This window comes from Protopterus annectens, chromosome 14.part0, assembly GCF_019279795.1.
Source record: "Protopterus annectens isolate FY-2018-M chromosome 14.part0, PAN1.0, whole genome shotgun sequence".
Lineage (NCBI taxonomy): Eukaryota > Metazoa > Chordata > Ceratodontiformes > Protopteridae > Protopterus > Protopterus annectens.
In genome coordinates, this window is record NC_056748.1 from 994523426 (window position 1) to 994539486 (window position 16061).

Sequence of the window (16061 nt, forward strand, 5' to 3'; positions counted from 1 at the left end):
TTGTTGGTATGATGTGTCGGGTGTATGCGGTGTCGTGTTTGTGAACTGTCGATCTTCTGGCGTCGGTAAAGTCGTTTTCGCTGTTTTAACATGTCGATCTAGTAAGGTAGATCCATATATATACATAGAGAGAGAGATACAATTGCGTGTGTGTGTGTGTGTGTGTGTGTGTGTGTGTGTGTGTGTGTGTGTGTGTGTGTGTGTGTGTATGTGTGTGTAAACATACACACACACACACACACACACACATATATATATATATATATATATATATATATATATATATATATATATATATACACACACACACACATATATATATGTAGAGAGGGAGATAGAGAAAGGCAAACAAACACACACACACATATATCGATAGATAGATTTATAAATAGAGAGAGATAGTAGAATCATCCACCTTACTTATTTGCATCATATACACAGACACTCTGACTATATACCCACAAATATTCCCCATTCTTCCATGTAATCACTCCTTGTTTACTTAGTGAACTGTTGCAGTATATCAGAATGTCATCTGTATGCATTACAGAACTATTTGTGCAGCCTGCTGTAATAATACTGTTGGTGAAAGATGACATGTAGAACTGTCTTACATTACTACTTGTAACTCTAGACCTTCTGCATTTACTAGCTTCTTCATGCATAATACTAATGCAGATCCACATCTCCCTGCTATATGTCCATGGTCCTGTGCAATTTATAACAGACCCCAACACATTACAGACGTGTACTTAGATCCCAGTATCATGTGTTGCAGTTGTGATACAGCTTGTGATGAAAAAGGTTTTATATTCATTTATCTCAGCTAATACAATATTTGGGGAAAAAAGAATTATATGTTCTAAAAGTTATACATGCTGGTATAACATCATGTTCAAAAAATGTCAAGTTTGCTTTGACCATTCATTTCCTGGTCAACATTAACCTTTGTATTGCATGGTTATACATCTGATGACTGGGCCAGAATGTTAACAAAGTGCACCTATATCAGGCATATGGCACAGACACATTCCACTTTTAATAGCTACAGTGTGTAGTAACATGCTCCTACAGTTCAGTTCCCGGACCTTAAATTCCTAAAGATACTACACTGCAAGTTGTCAGAACTGCTCTGCTTCCTTATATGCCAGGCATATATAGTGATCTTCATTACAGCAGAACGTTTCTGAATCATATTAAATTATCTGTTCATATCGCAACTGTTTTGAGTGGTAATCGTGTTTCCAACTTCCATGGCAGAGACAATAACTTATTACACTATTCGTGAAGGTAACATGGCTAAGGTAGACTGGGGAAAACAGTCCTTTTCGTTGTCAGCATCCGCTGCCAAGATATTTTGGAATCTAGTGTGCGGTGTTTTTCTTCACGAGAATTAGTCTATTGAAAGACTGAGTTTTCAAGTATTCAGCTTTCATGTGACATTTCTGAAAGGTGATTATCAAACATTACGTGGCAAAAAAGAAGAGTCAGCAGAGTTTCTATCCAGGCTTCCTTAAGGTCCAGATGCACAAGTAAAGGTTATTACACCCAATGTGATAATCAAAATGGGACAGAAATTCTCTCTAGTGAAAATAAAAGGTGTAACTGCCATCTATAACCTCAGGACTATAATCCTAAACCTGCACAATTTTTATCATTTTATACAGAGAATCACAACTATTCCCTCCCTACCCCCAGACAGCAGCTGATACAAAGGCATTGCTACTATTCAATGTTAAATATATCTGGAAAAAAAAAGATAACACTTTCTGGTGTATGAATTTTCTTCTTCGTTTTACTGAGATAAAAATTAAATCTTGGGGGAAATAAAATGTCCCAGATAATTGGTTCCAGGCAACAGATAACACTGCTTCCTTACAAGACTGCAGTTGTTACATATTGTTCTGTAATTGCTCTGGTATGAAAATGCCTATTAGCAATCATAATAGGTAAACAAGGAGAATGTATTTAATAATTGTCCTCACTTGCCACAAGTTTTTCGCACTTGAGAATTATTTTAGCATTCAGGAGTTTTACTGCTGCTCATTGCTTGATAATTAAGTAAACCACAGGAGGAAACGCAGAGGAGTTGCAGTATCTTGTTAGAGACTCCACGTCAGATAGCACTTCAGATAAGTGTGTGTGCACATCTACGTCTGTGATAACTAATAACACCAGCTTCTTCAGGAGGTTCAGCCTCTTATAGAAAGCAAATGATAAGATGATATCCAATTCATTATTTTTGAGCATATGCTACAGTGAAGAACAAGGGAAACTTCAGTGAGGTTTGTAAAAAGCACCCAAACATTAAAATACAAATATGTCACTGCTTCTAGAAATATGAATTTATTAAATACACTACATAAGATAGTACTGTGCTTTGTGCACTGTATATACTATATTGCATTCTGTTTAATAAGTCCATATTTCTGGAACTGGAAAATTATACTTTTATTTTATTTTTCAGTAGTCCACATTTTTACCTTGAAATTCAGTTTTGGTGTTTTTGGTTTAGTGTAGTAATTTCTTGAAAATAACACAGATTCTTATTTTTCTTCCTAACCATGTAAATTTTTATTTTTTTCCTGACCCACTCCAACAATCCATGAGTGTATACTTGGAAGGCAATTAAACATGCAAAGATTAATCATGATAGGTTCCTACCATGTGCTATTCCAAAAGCAAATACCCTAGGAATTTATTCCCAGCCACTACTAGAAATCATCCTCCAAACAGGTATTTCCCCAAACCCCCTCCCAAGGAAAGTAAGCAGGTATCAGCTACTCACTCTTCCTTCTGCCATTTGACCCTTCAGATCTGTAGCACTAACTTAGATCAGCAGTGGTGGAGACGGGCACCCAGACTCTGTCCAGATGGAATGGCTGATAAAAGACATATTCTTACCATATCACTTGATCTATTAGAGTACCTTCTTTGATGGGTCCTGTGGATGGCTGCATTCTCTGTGCAAACCACAGTCTGGAAATATTTTTCAGAAAATCATGCATTTCTGGGTGTTCAAACCAGATATTGACAAATGACAATATTAGAAATCACATGTTGACTATTTAGTATGTACCCCAAAAATTTGGGCACTATTACCTCAAGTATAATATGCCCACTATCACCTCCTCACATATATTTGAATATAGAATATTTACAGAGATACTGCAAACCCTTGCACCCGCCCTGGTATGTGTGTATAAGGTTCCCCTTCACAAGATCGAATTCCTGAAAGCTCGAAAATCATAAGATCGAGTTCAAAATCTCGAGTTTCAGTAACTCGGAATTGTGAACGGGAAGTGTAAAAAATTAGATTAAGGGTTTTACTTACCTTTTTGTAGAGAGCTGGGTCCCCCTGTACTGTTCCTTCCTTAATGTGCAGGTTTCATGACCGCATTTCAGCGGAGGAATGGAAAGTGTCCCGTTGTGCGCTTATGCATATAGCACGTAATGGTACATTTCCATCTCCTTTGCTGTAGTGTGATCTCGGAGTTGGTATATTTAAGTAGGGGACTGTGGGGGGGGTGCAGGGGGGCACAGCCCCCCTGCAAAAATGTTAGAAAAAGTGTTTTTTTTCTTTCCTTTTGTGCCCCTTCACAATTTTGAGTATATAAATACTCGAGATTTTGGGCTCGGGCTTCTGCATTTCGAGTATTCATATATTCAATCTTGTGTGTATATGTATATATATATATATATGACCTTGCATCCTTCAAGCTACCAACCTTTAGGCTACAACCCATCTCTACTTCCTTTATTCTGAAATGTATCCACAAACTCAAACCATGCTCCCCCTCAGCTGACCAACTGCCATCTGAATTCCTTCAAAAAGCAGCCTCTGAAATAGCCTATCCTATATCCATTCTCATTAATAGAACTGTAAATGAAGAAACCATACCTGATATCTGGAAAATCTCTCACATCATACCCTTACATAACTCCTATGATTATTCTAATTATAGACCCATAGCTCTCTTATCCCCACTTGCAAAGATCATGGAAAAATGTGTTCACCATCAGTTAATGAACCACTTAATAAAAACAACATTCTTACTAACTGTCAACATGGCTTTCTCCTCTCCTTCACAGACTTTATTAACAAGAATTGTAATAATAACATCCTGTCTTCATTGACCTGTCCAAAGCCTTTGACATGGTCAACCACTAATCTCTTTCCTTAGAAGCTAAGGCTATCAACTGGTTTAGTTCCTATCTCACTAACAGGAAACAGGCCGTCCTCTGGAATAAGGAACTCTCATCTCTTCTCCCAATCTCACTTGGGGTCCCTGACCTACAAGTAGCTATTCCCCAGGCTACTTGTATACAATATGCTGATGACTCCACACTAATTTGCTCTGCTAAATCCATTTCGAACTTCAAACTAATACTCAAGCTGTATTTTCCAAAGTAGAAACTTGGTTCTTAAACAAACTCTTACTCTTTAAGCCTACTACCAGATCCCCAGCTTTAGATTTCACTATCTTATCTAACAATGGAACCATTATATCACCTGACCCTACTACCAAACTGCTAGGTGTCACAATTGACAACAATCTTACCTTTGACTGTCATATCAATAATACCATTAAATGTGTAAACAGGAAACTTGGCTCTCTCTATAGAATTAAGACTTTCTTAACCTCCCAGCCAAAGCTACTCTTGCCCACTCTCATCTCATTTCCACTCTTCTCTATGCTTCTCCCATCTATACTAACCTCAAGAAAAACAATCTTTCCAAACTGTCTACTACCTACAATAACATAGCTAGATTTGTTACTGGGAAGCCTTTCAGAACTCACCACTGTCTGAATCTGCAGCAACTGAACTGGCTTGAACTGACAAACATGTTACTTCTTTCCCAACTTACATTTGTCCAAAGAGCTTTCTACCAATCTCTTAACACACCTGTACTTTCTAACCTCTTAACCCCATATGCTAATCTGAACTCCATCTAGCAAACTGCTAGTTACCCTAACCAAATCTAATAACCTAGCTGGTGACTCTCTTCTCAAACTCCATAGGTAAACACTGGAATCAATTCCATCTACTATTCTGTTTAAACAAAAACTCAGAACATACCTCAAAAAGCCACTGGATGTGTCCCTGCTCTAATCCTGACTAAATGTTGATTCTCCTTTCTCCTCCTTATTCCAGTAAACTTAAGCAATAATGTTCAATATGATGTTATTTAGATTATCCAGAAAGTTAAACGGTCTTACATTTTTCTTGTTTTAAACTATGTAATAATATTCATTATGATGTCATTTAGATTGTCTAGAAATTTTTAAGTCCTATTCTTGTTTGGGTAACAATATTCATTGTCTAAGTCCTACCAGTCTGTAATCTGTTAATTGAGCTCATGATATATCTCTTATCTCTATATGTGGAGCTTTTCCTGAAAATGAAAATATATCCAGCTAGACTAGCCTGGTTAACAAATGTAAAATAAATAAATAAATAAAAAAAAATATATATATATATATATATATATATATATATATATATATATATATATATATATATATGTATATACAAAAATATTACCACCAAGATCACATCAGGTTGGAGATAGTGTGTATAGGGAATGGTGAGTATTCAAACCCATATACATAAATGATCATTCAGTTGTGAGCAGGTAGTAATCAAGTAGCTTAAACATAAGAATAACCAAAACAGGCAACTTAAGCACTCCAAACCCATTCAGCGTACACAGTGACCCCCAAACCAACAGAGATCACCTTCCTAAAATTGAATAAATAACAAAGATATGTCACCTTCTCTGTTAAAAGTGAATGTCCAAATACATATTTGTTAAACTTAGTGGGAACTCCAAAATGTGAGATTTGCTGAACGAGCCACTCACCTATAATGAGATGGTGGAAGGGTATTTGTGACACATAAAGGAGGATCTTCTCATACATCATACATAAGAATATAGTTATTATATTCAGTATCAAGAAGCATCCTTAATGGATCCTATGCTTGGTGTTAATTCCAAGAAGAGACAAGTCAGATGCACTGAGCCACAGTAAAATCCAAGGATCAAGGTTCAGAAGTTGACTATTGAAGTACAGCTCTACCAAACAAAGTCTGGCTCCTGGAATCAAAGTTAAAACAAATACTTGCCGAATATGTGCTTCAAAGACCATGTTGCCATGGTGTACAGATCGGCAGTACTAACATTCTTGGTACATTTACTGAACAGCATCATTTTTAATGGATGGCTTGCTACCTGACTGCAAATGCAATGCAAATGACAATCTATATGGACAGGAGCTGCTTGGCAACCATAAGTCCTACACTGCCTGGAGACAATGTAATGACTAAATATTTCTGCTCGAGAAGAGATGTTTCAAAAAAATAATAGAATTAGAGGACAGAACACATAAGGAAAACTTGAGATTTTCTGCTGTGCAAGATAAGATGGAAGGAACAGACTGCATTCATTTTATGAAAGCACAAATAAGCAACTTGACTGGAATTCCACAGCAGGAGTTGTTAATTGAAAGGGCACCTTGTGTGTATGCTCCAAACCTGGCTATGAAAAAGCAACCACTAATAGTAAAGATGTGATCTGTCCAGCAGAAAGAGTTGATTCTGACAAAACTGTAAAAGGGCAAAAAGTGGGAGACAGTAGAGTGTTTGTGGAAAATGATTACTCACTGTACACCAGGCAGAAGAGGAGTACATTTATTCCACTAATCAGGGAATGTCGAGCAGCAGACGTCAGATTCAAGCTGCTTTATTCAGCTGTTTTCAGAATATTCTTTTCAGGGTCAAACTCATTTTTTGATGCAGAACATGTTAAGGAGGGAATACAAAAATGTGTCTAACACAAAGTGATCTATGAAACAGAAGGGGATTCTGCTTCTTGCTCTTCTGGTAATAAAGTCCATAGAGAGACTGTGGCAGTGAAACTTTTTCCAATGTTTCAAAGGAAAATGCTTGAAGAACAGAAAAAAAGAACAAGAGTTGACTAGAAGAGCCAGGATTACTTTGGAAATGAAGCAGAAACTGGATTTGAAAACTGGAGATCAACAGAAAGAAAACCAGCAAGTCAGAAACTGACAAATAAATGTGTGATTACGAAGCATTAACTATATTTGTGAAACATGACAGAGCAAAAAATCCTGGAAAATCTGGACTTTTTTGACTTTGATAAACTTGTAGGGGACTCTAAAGCATATGCCATACTTAATGTCATTAATGTTTGAAAGAACACTTAGGAGAGGGACAGAGGAAGAAAAGAGTTAACTGTAAATAAAACAAAATGTTTTTCTTAACAATAGTATTTTTATAATGTATGTCATAATCTGCATGCTATAAAGTAAAGCTTTTTCAGTTATTTTTGATTGTAATAGGTATACTAAAGTAATCAGGTGCCCCTGTTTTTTTTCCTTCTTCTTTCATTCTCCTTGTTCAGTTTTAAGAAATGTAGGCACTGCAATGTAAAAAAAGAAGAAAATTCTGCCACAAAAAGCATGATACAAGAAAAAATTATGTGTTTTTTCTTCCTCTTGCATAGGGGAATGACTGGATTAAGGCCCCTGGTTTATTTTAAGGGAAAGCAAATACATAATAAAGAACACTGAAAATAATAAAAGGCTTTCCTCTAGCAAATAAACAAGTGTTTGTAGAGACAACTGTACATCTGGTTCTCATGTCTCCATGGAGACAATCTGATATGGGGCAATAAAAACAGAATACTTCTTTCTTTTAATGGCTAGGGGATGTTTTCTGAAAGCATTCAACTGTTTTGTTAATCTGGGAGAGAAATAAAGATAAGGCAAAAACAGACAACATTTAGTAGATGTATAGGCTGTACCATATATCCTAGCATGGAAAATCTTCCTTATACATTAATCAAAGTCTGTGAGTGTGGCTGTCAGTCTACAACAATTGCTCCAGTTAGAAGGGTTAAACTTCCAGTATTTGAAGATGTACATAGTTTTGTGTTTTAGTACTGAGTTAATAGGTTTTAGGGGTGTTCTGGATGTGTTTGTATTTTTGTTTCAGGGGTTTCACTAAAAACAAAAGGTTTTGTAAGATGTGACATAGGTCCAAATGGATATGACAAGAAATAACTGTATAAAATATCAACCTGACAAACATTAGTGTATGCATGTAACACAAAGGCTGGAACTAAACATTTAAAAAACTGTTGCACATAACAGGTGGGAATAATAACTTCGTAACATAATGAGAACAATTTCTATATTATCTTTAAATGTAAATGGTCTCACAGATATATACAAAAAAGAAAGAGTAGTGAACTATATTAAAATGTAGGGTGCAAATAGTTATGCTACTATGCTACCGGAGACATATATGGAAAGAAATGAGCATGTGGATTTAATAAAGAAAGGTTTTCAGGATGGTTATTCAGCAGAATATCTGGGACAAAGGAAAAGGGGAGTACTTGTATTCATTGCAAGAAGAACTCCAACAGTGATAGAAGAGGCTAAAAATATAATAATGGTAGATCTGTAGTATTAATGTGCTACTAGCAAGGGAGGAGGATTACCATGGCATGTATTTGTGTTCTTCCTATACCTGATATAGTGAGCTTAAGAAAATTCTGGGAGAAATAATCAGCTTTCACCAGAGAATTTTACTCATAGGTGGGGACTATAATTTGACTTGAGCAGTGAGGATGTATCTGGGGGTCCCAAAAGGGAAAATATAACAAAGGAGGGTAGACTTTTGAAGACCTTTATGGAAGTATTTGGCATGGAAGATCTAAATTCATTAGTAGGAGTTCAGAGTGAATTAACATATTATTCCACAATATACAAAAACTGGGCTAGGCTAGATAGAACTTATATTTCACAGGAACATGTGCATTTAATTGAAAGTTTTGATAAACATCCAATGACTATTTCAGATCACACACCAATAACAACTAAAAAGAAATTGCAGGGTAATGAAATAAAAATGAGACACTGTCACTTTCTCACCTGTTGAAAAGAGAGGAATTTAAGGAGTGGGTAGTGGAAATTACTTGGGAGTTATTAAAGAAGATAGAAATTTATTCTGAAAATATAGCTAGGGAGTGGGATAAAATTAAAGTAGAGTTTAAAAACAGGGTGGAAATAAAAGAAAGTGAAATATGGTTAAGAAGTAACAATAATTATTTAGAATGACTAACAAAGGTTAAAGTATTGCAGAATAGGAGGAATCTCACAGAACAAGAAGAGCAATTGCAGAATGCTAAACAGAAAATAAGGGATTACCTCAATAATATGCATAAGTTTAGAAAGACTGCTGTTAAGCAATTGTTTTTTTGATAACAGTTCCAGAGAACAAAAACATTTATTTTTATTTATTTATTTATTTTACATTTGTTGACCGGGCTAGTCCAGCTGGATATATGTCCATTTTCAGTGGAGGCCCGTTACATTTGTTGACCAGGCTAGTCCAGCTGGATATATGTCCATTTTCAGTGGAGGCCCGGGGAGAAAAGCTCCACAAATTACAACAACATAAAAGGTCAAGACAAAGACAATAACAGTATAATTTGGTACATAAGAAGTTTTAACAATTATAGTACAAGCCTAAGATTATATATTTTATATTTCAGTAGGAAAAAGGAAAAATGTATCTAAGAATCGATGAATAAGACTAATACATTTGTATTAGAAATGGTGTAGTACAAATCTTTATAACATATTACAAAATTAGATACACCTAGTAATTTATGATAAGAGATACTAAGGTCTCACAAAAACCTAAGAAAGAAAAACACTAGAGATCAATAGATAGAGTATAGAAGAACAGCAAACAAGGATGGATTTCTAGTGTTATTTAACACATAGGTTGTGATACTATATGAAGGTGTTTGATCATTCCACAGTATATACTTTTCTACATGAGAAAAAATCCTAAGGAAGGTTAAGCTCGCTAAAAATTAGTGAGACAACACAAGATCATGATCATGGGAGGCTAGGAATTGTGGGAGTCTAGTTAATAGTTAGGTACTTAGTCTGGGTTAACACAGGGGCATAGCCAGTGTGATTTGAGGTAGGGTTTAAGCTTGCTTTTAAATAAGCTGACAGAGGATATTGAGGTTAGCTGGCTTGGGAGGATGTTCCAGGCTTTACCTACTGTATTGGAGAACAAGGTGTCACCAGCTAAGTTGTTGGATTTTGATATTTGTACAAGTAGGTTATTAGCTGAGCGTAAGGTCTTGAGGTTATTATAGGGGATGACTAGGGATGTAAGTATGGGTGTATTTTGAGGTAAATACAGGATCTTATGGGCTACTATTAATTGATTGAAAAGTATTAAATTTGGCAGCTCTAACCATCCTAACTGATTCAGATTGATACAGTGATGAGTTCTATAGAAGGACCCAGCTGCAAATCTGGCAATATTGTTGTAGGAGGATGTAAGTTTACTCAGATTACTTCTACATATTTTGGTATAGATCGGGGAGGCATAGAGCAAGGTAGAGATGAGGTGGGTACGAGCAATAGTAACCCTGGCTGGAGGTGTAAGAAAGGGTTTTGTATTCTATAGATGGAACCTAGTTTCTTGTTTACTATTTTTATGGTGTTATTAATGTGAGGTTCAAAGGACAAGTTGTTATCTATTAGTACCCCGAGTAGTTTGGTGGTTGGTTCAGGAGATATTATAGTTCCATCATTTGAAGTAATAGTAAAGTTAAGTGGGGAGGTTCTGCGGGTGGGGGTAAATAGTAGCATTTTTGTTTTTTTGGGATTAAGGATAAGACGTCTTTGTAGGAGACAGTTTTCAACTGTACTAAAGGTCATTTGGGTTAGTGACTGAAGTTCTGACTGAGAAGCAGCAGCGCATATGAGTGTGGAGTCATCAGAGTATTGGATACAGTCAGCTTGAGGAATTATAGAATGAAGGTCATTTGTAAAGATGGAGAAGAGTAATGGGCCTAATATAGATCCTTGCGGGACCCCTAGAGTGACTGGGACGTGGGAAGATAAAGTATTTTCCCATAGTACAGCCTGTTGCCTGTTATGTAGGTATGATTGGAACCACTGTATAGTATGGTTGTCCAATGACATGTTTTTGAGTGTGTCTATAAGGAGGTGGTGATTCACCATGTCAAATGCTTTGGACAGGTCAATAAAAACAGCTGAGGATAAAGTATCAATATTACGATTACTGTTAATATGGTTAGTGAAGGATAAGAGAGCAAAGGTGGTGCTATGAAATGGTCTAAAGCCATGTTGACAGGGTGCTAATAAATTGTGATCGAGTAGGTAGGTTAACAGTTGTATGTGTATACATTTCTCCATTATTTTTGCCAAAGGAGATAGACTAGCTATGGGCCTATAATTGGGCAACTCTTTGGAGTTACCGCCCTTATGCAGGGGAATTATGTGAGAGACGTTCCAGATTAGGGGAATAGATCCTTCAGAAATAGTTCTGTTAATGAGGATGGATATGGGGTAGGCTATGACTTTAGCAGCTTTTTGCAGGTATTCTGCAGGTAATTTATCAGCAGAGAGAGTAGTGGGTTTAAGTTTCTGTATGAGGTTACAGATAAGTGAAGTGGGCACTGGCTGAAAATGAAATTGATGAGAATTATTGGTAAAGGTTGTGGCAGAGCCTGGGGTGCTAGGGGATAGCTGGTTGGCTAGGGATTGTATGGTTTCAGTGAAAAAAGTATTAAATGAGTCAGCTATTTGGATGGGATTGTTGTGATCAGAGTCAGAGGGAGAGGGAGTACTTGAGCATCCAGGGTGTAGGAGGTTATTGATACCTCGCCAGAATTTATGGGGATTATTTTGGTCGGTTTGTTGTAGTTGGTAGTAGTAGTTTCTTTTATCGGCTAATATGGCTTTTTTTGTTTTATTTCTTAGCTGTCTGAATTGCAGGTGGTCTGAGGAGCTTTTTGTTGAGTGCCATCTGGCCCATTGTTTATTTCTTTGGAGAATTTTTTGTTTGGTCGTTTTGGTGAGCCATGGTGCCGGTTTGGTTCTAATTCTAACTTTGTGTAATGGGGCATGGCTGTCTAAAATGGTTAGAAATTTAGAGTTAAAGTATTTCACAGCATTATCTATTGGGAGGTACTTCAGGGGTGACCAGTCACAGGTGACTAGTTCAGCTTGAAAGTGAGCAGGGTTAAAATTTTTGGTAGTGCGAATAGTTCTACAGATGGTAGAGTTTAGGATGACAGTTTTTGTTCTGATTAAATAGGTAAGCAAGTGATCACTTATGTCCTCAGGGAGGGTGTCTGTTTTATAGTTTAGTTGGGGGGTATTAGTGAGTATCCAGTCAAGGGTACTAGTTTTGTTGTTAGTTTTATTGGTGCGGGTTGGGGATGTTATAGTTTGGGTAAAACCATATAAGTTGATATGAGTAAAAGGCTGCTCAGATATACAGGAGTTCCAGTTAATGTTAAAATCTCCAAGTATAATGGTTTCTTGGGGGTAGTTACTTGAGAGCCAGCTGAGGATAGCCTCTAATGTGTTGATGTTATTGCCTGGGGGAAGATAGACACATGATAGATATATGTCTTTGCTTTTGTTAAGCTGAATCTTAGTTAGAAGAATTTCTGCATTGTTGCAAAGTGGAGGTTTGGAGTCTAACAAGGTAACTTGTAATCCATTCTTATAAAGTATGGCGATGCCTCCTCCTTTTTTAGTGTTACGGTCATGTCTTATGATATTATAGCCAGGGGGTAGAACTGCACTGTCTTGTATTGATGGATTAAGCCATGTTTCAGACAGACAGAGGATGTCAAAGGAATAAACATCAATAAGGACATGCAGGTGAGCTATCAGGAGAGAGTTGGGGGGCTTGGTAAGTGTCTGTGTGATTGAATTTGTTGGTGTATCAGGCTGTGTAGCTGTGATAGTGGTAGGACCTGGGTTAGGGTGTATATCACCATCTAACAGGGAGTGGACATGAACTTTTAGGATGAGTTGTATAAGTTTAAAAATTAGGTTCTTATTTTTTCTAGCTAGTGGGTTACATTGAGAGATGTGATGGAGTCTATGAAATATGGCTGCTGAGTACTTAGCTGAGCTGGGGAGGTTGCTAACACTATGAGTGGAGCTGGGGGTAAGGACAGAGGTGTGTGTGTGTGATGTGGTTATGCAGTCCTAGGAATCTATGGTGTTCGTAGAGAGTAAGTAGATAGGGAATGATAAGTATAATTAGGAGTAGTAATAAAGGTAAGGGTTTACAGGATCCTTGAGCCATTAGTTTAGGTTAAGGTGGTTAAATGTAGGGATATTTGTGGATAGAGTGGTAGGGTAATGGATAAAGGCAAATGAGTGATGGTTCTTTAAGGGGGAGGAGATAGGGGTAAAGTGAGAATATAATAGAGGTAATAGCACTTTAAGGGGAGGAGTTAGAGGTTGGTCCTAATGCATAGGGGTGTGGCAGTTAGAGTATATGTTTAGGACCACTGGGCGCGGGTGGAATTTGGGGGCAGGGTAGGGGAGCGGAGTGAGCCCGCAGGGTGAATGGAGAGGGATGAGCCACAGAGGAGTTCACCCTAGGAAAACAATCAGAGAAGCAGTAAGCAAAGGTAAGTAAAGCAGCAGAAGGTAAGGTGACACAATGCCTTGATAATAGAATATGCAGAGAGGGTTGGCAGTGAAGAATATTAGAAGAAAGAAAGAATAGAGTGGGAGCATTTAGCACAATGACTTAGGCTACAGAAAACAGAAAGGATTGTCACCAAGCTTAGGAACCCTATAACAAGAGATCCAATAGAGATACTAGAAAGTCTGTATAAAGCAGAGAAATATGAAATCAAGAAAAGGTACAAATGGAAATGTTTATGGAAGAATTAAATATGCCAAAGTTATGGGTAGATGAGGCTCAGTTACTAATGGTTAAGATAAGAGAAGATGGGATAAAAACAGTGATGTATAACCAATCTAGATGAATCATCATAATCAGCCCCCTTTTCCCCATTTTTTCTACATGAGGTTGGGGTAATTTGTTAACTTGGAATCAGGATTTGTTGCAGTACACAAACAATTCGAAAAGGAAAAAACACATCTTAACTCCTCCAGTGAGCTCAACCAGGAATAATTTAAACAGACAGTGTAACAAAATCAGGACTGAATGATAAATTAGCTATCAACTGTATTGTAAAAAGGACAGCAGAAAAGTTATATTCAATTTTTAACAACAATTTAAGTTTTAATTTATAGATGTGTACATATTTTATATACATATATATATATATACATAAAAACATTTTAGCATTTTTTACTATTTTTCTCTGTTGTAGTATCTACTATTGTCTTTTAACACTGTTTTGTTACATTACCTTTTTAAGTGGGAGGCAGGTTAATTGCAACTGCATTCCAGGCTGGTTACTTCGTTTTTCAAAGTTATATAAGCTTCTATTAAGGTTACTTCTTTTATCTCTGATTATGTTTTCTTTAGCAAGGTGAAAGCACTAAGATTTTGTACTTTGCGAATAAATTTTGCTCAATTTATTATCAAAGCAGTGTTGTAGAGTTCTTTTAGTTTTTTGCTCTGCGTGTATATCTTCAGCATTTAACACTACATCTGCTGGTTCCTGGTTGAGCTCACTGGAGGAGGTAAGATGTGTTTTTTTTCCTTTTGGTATTGTGTTAACTGTTGCCATCTCTCTTGATTCAATGCCACACTGCTGCCTTCTTTGATACTGATGCCTGACTGTCACAGATCTTCTTTCACACAACCCATCCACCTCTTTGCTAAATGTCCTTGTTTCCTCATATCTTCTTCCTATGTATTCCAAATCTTATTCACCAGATTGTCTTCTGCTTTTCTACACTTGTGTCTGAACAATAGTAATCTGTTCTCTTTGATTTTTTCTGCAATTGGAGCTACTTTGGCTTCTGCTCTTATGTCCAAATTCTTTGTCTGTCCCACACTGTGCATCCTACAGGTCTATATTATGTTGTCAAAAGGCATTTTTATTGAATGCTTGTTCATCGACACATAAACATTGAACTACCAAAACTCTGAATGGCCACTTCAGCAAACTTTTTCCTAGGGGGAAAAAAATCGCTTGGCCATCATCCGGAATTTGCCCTTTCCTCCACCATAGTGCAATCTTGGAGTTGGTATATTTAGTTAGGGGGTGTGGGAGGCACATCCCCTACATTGGGGGTGTTGGGGTGAAGCCCCCCCCCCCACTTTGTAGGGTCTGACAGTTTGTTTTGTTTTTGGTTGGCCAAGCAATTTTTTCCCCTGGGAAATTATTCACTGAAGTGGCCGTTTGGAGTTTTGGTTGTTCAATGTTTACATGTTGATGAAAAGGCATTCAATGAAAATGCTTTTTGACAACGTAATATAGACCCCCCCCATCCTACGACTCTTCTCATGCACTTCATTGCCATGACCTCAAGCTTCCTCATCTGCTCTGCCTTTACTGCTCAGTTTCTGTACCATACAGTATTACTGGTCACACCACTGTCTTGCACACCTTACTTTTCAGCTTCTTTGTCATTCTTCTGTCATAGACTACACCTGAGACTCTATGCCAGTTGGCTGCAGCCCCTCTGATTCTAGCTTTGACCTCTTCATTCAGACTTCCCTTCTCCTCAACCACCACTCCCAGATACCTGAAGCTATTTACCTGTTCCACTATCTTCCCTTCTGTCTCAAGTCTCAGCTTCTTCTGATTTCCCCAGTTTGCAGCTATTATTACTGTCTTATTCTACAGGAATGTCCCCACGAATAGATGGTATTCTTGTGGAAGTTTAGAAGCAAAGAGGAAAAATAAAACTGATAAAGATCTGGAAGGTTTTGTTTAACAGTATTTTTAGAGGAGGAGAAGCACCAACATCCTGGAAGAAAGCTGTGGTGGCTGTATTTCCTAAAGATGGCAAAGACCTATCAGATCCAGCTTCATACAGGCCCATTTCAATACTAATCCATGAATATAAAGTGTTTATATCTATAATGGATAAAAGAATGGTAAAGGTGATGCCAAAATTGATAGATATGAATCATTGTGGTTTTGTGGCTTGGAGGCAAACATTTGACAACATTAAAAGAACGATGATGATCCAGAGGGAAACAGAATGTAAGAAAATACCACTGTTGTTGGTGGGTCTTGATGA

General features: G+C 37.2%; 1 protein-coding gene across 2 annotated transcripts in view; it reads right to left on the reverse strand.

Annotated features, from left to right (window-relative positions):
- The window catches only part of FUOM (fucose mutarotase), a 400356-nt gene that overhangs the window by 43773 nt on the left and 340522 nt on the right, over window positions 1-16061 (reverse strand). The gene's annotated exons all lie outside the window — the stretch shown is intronic.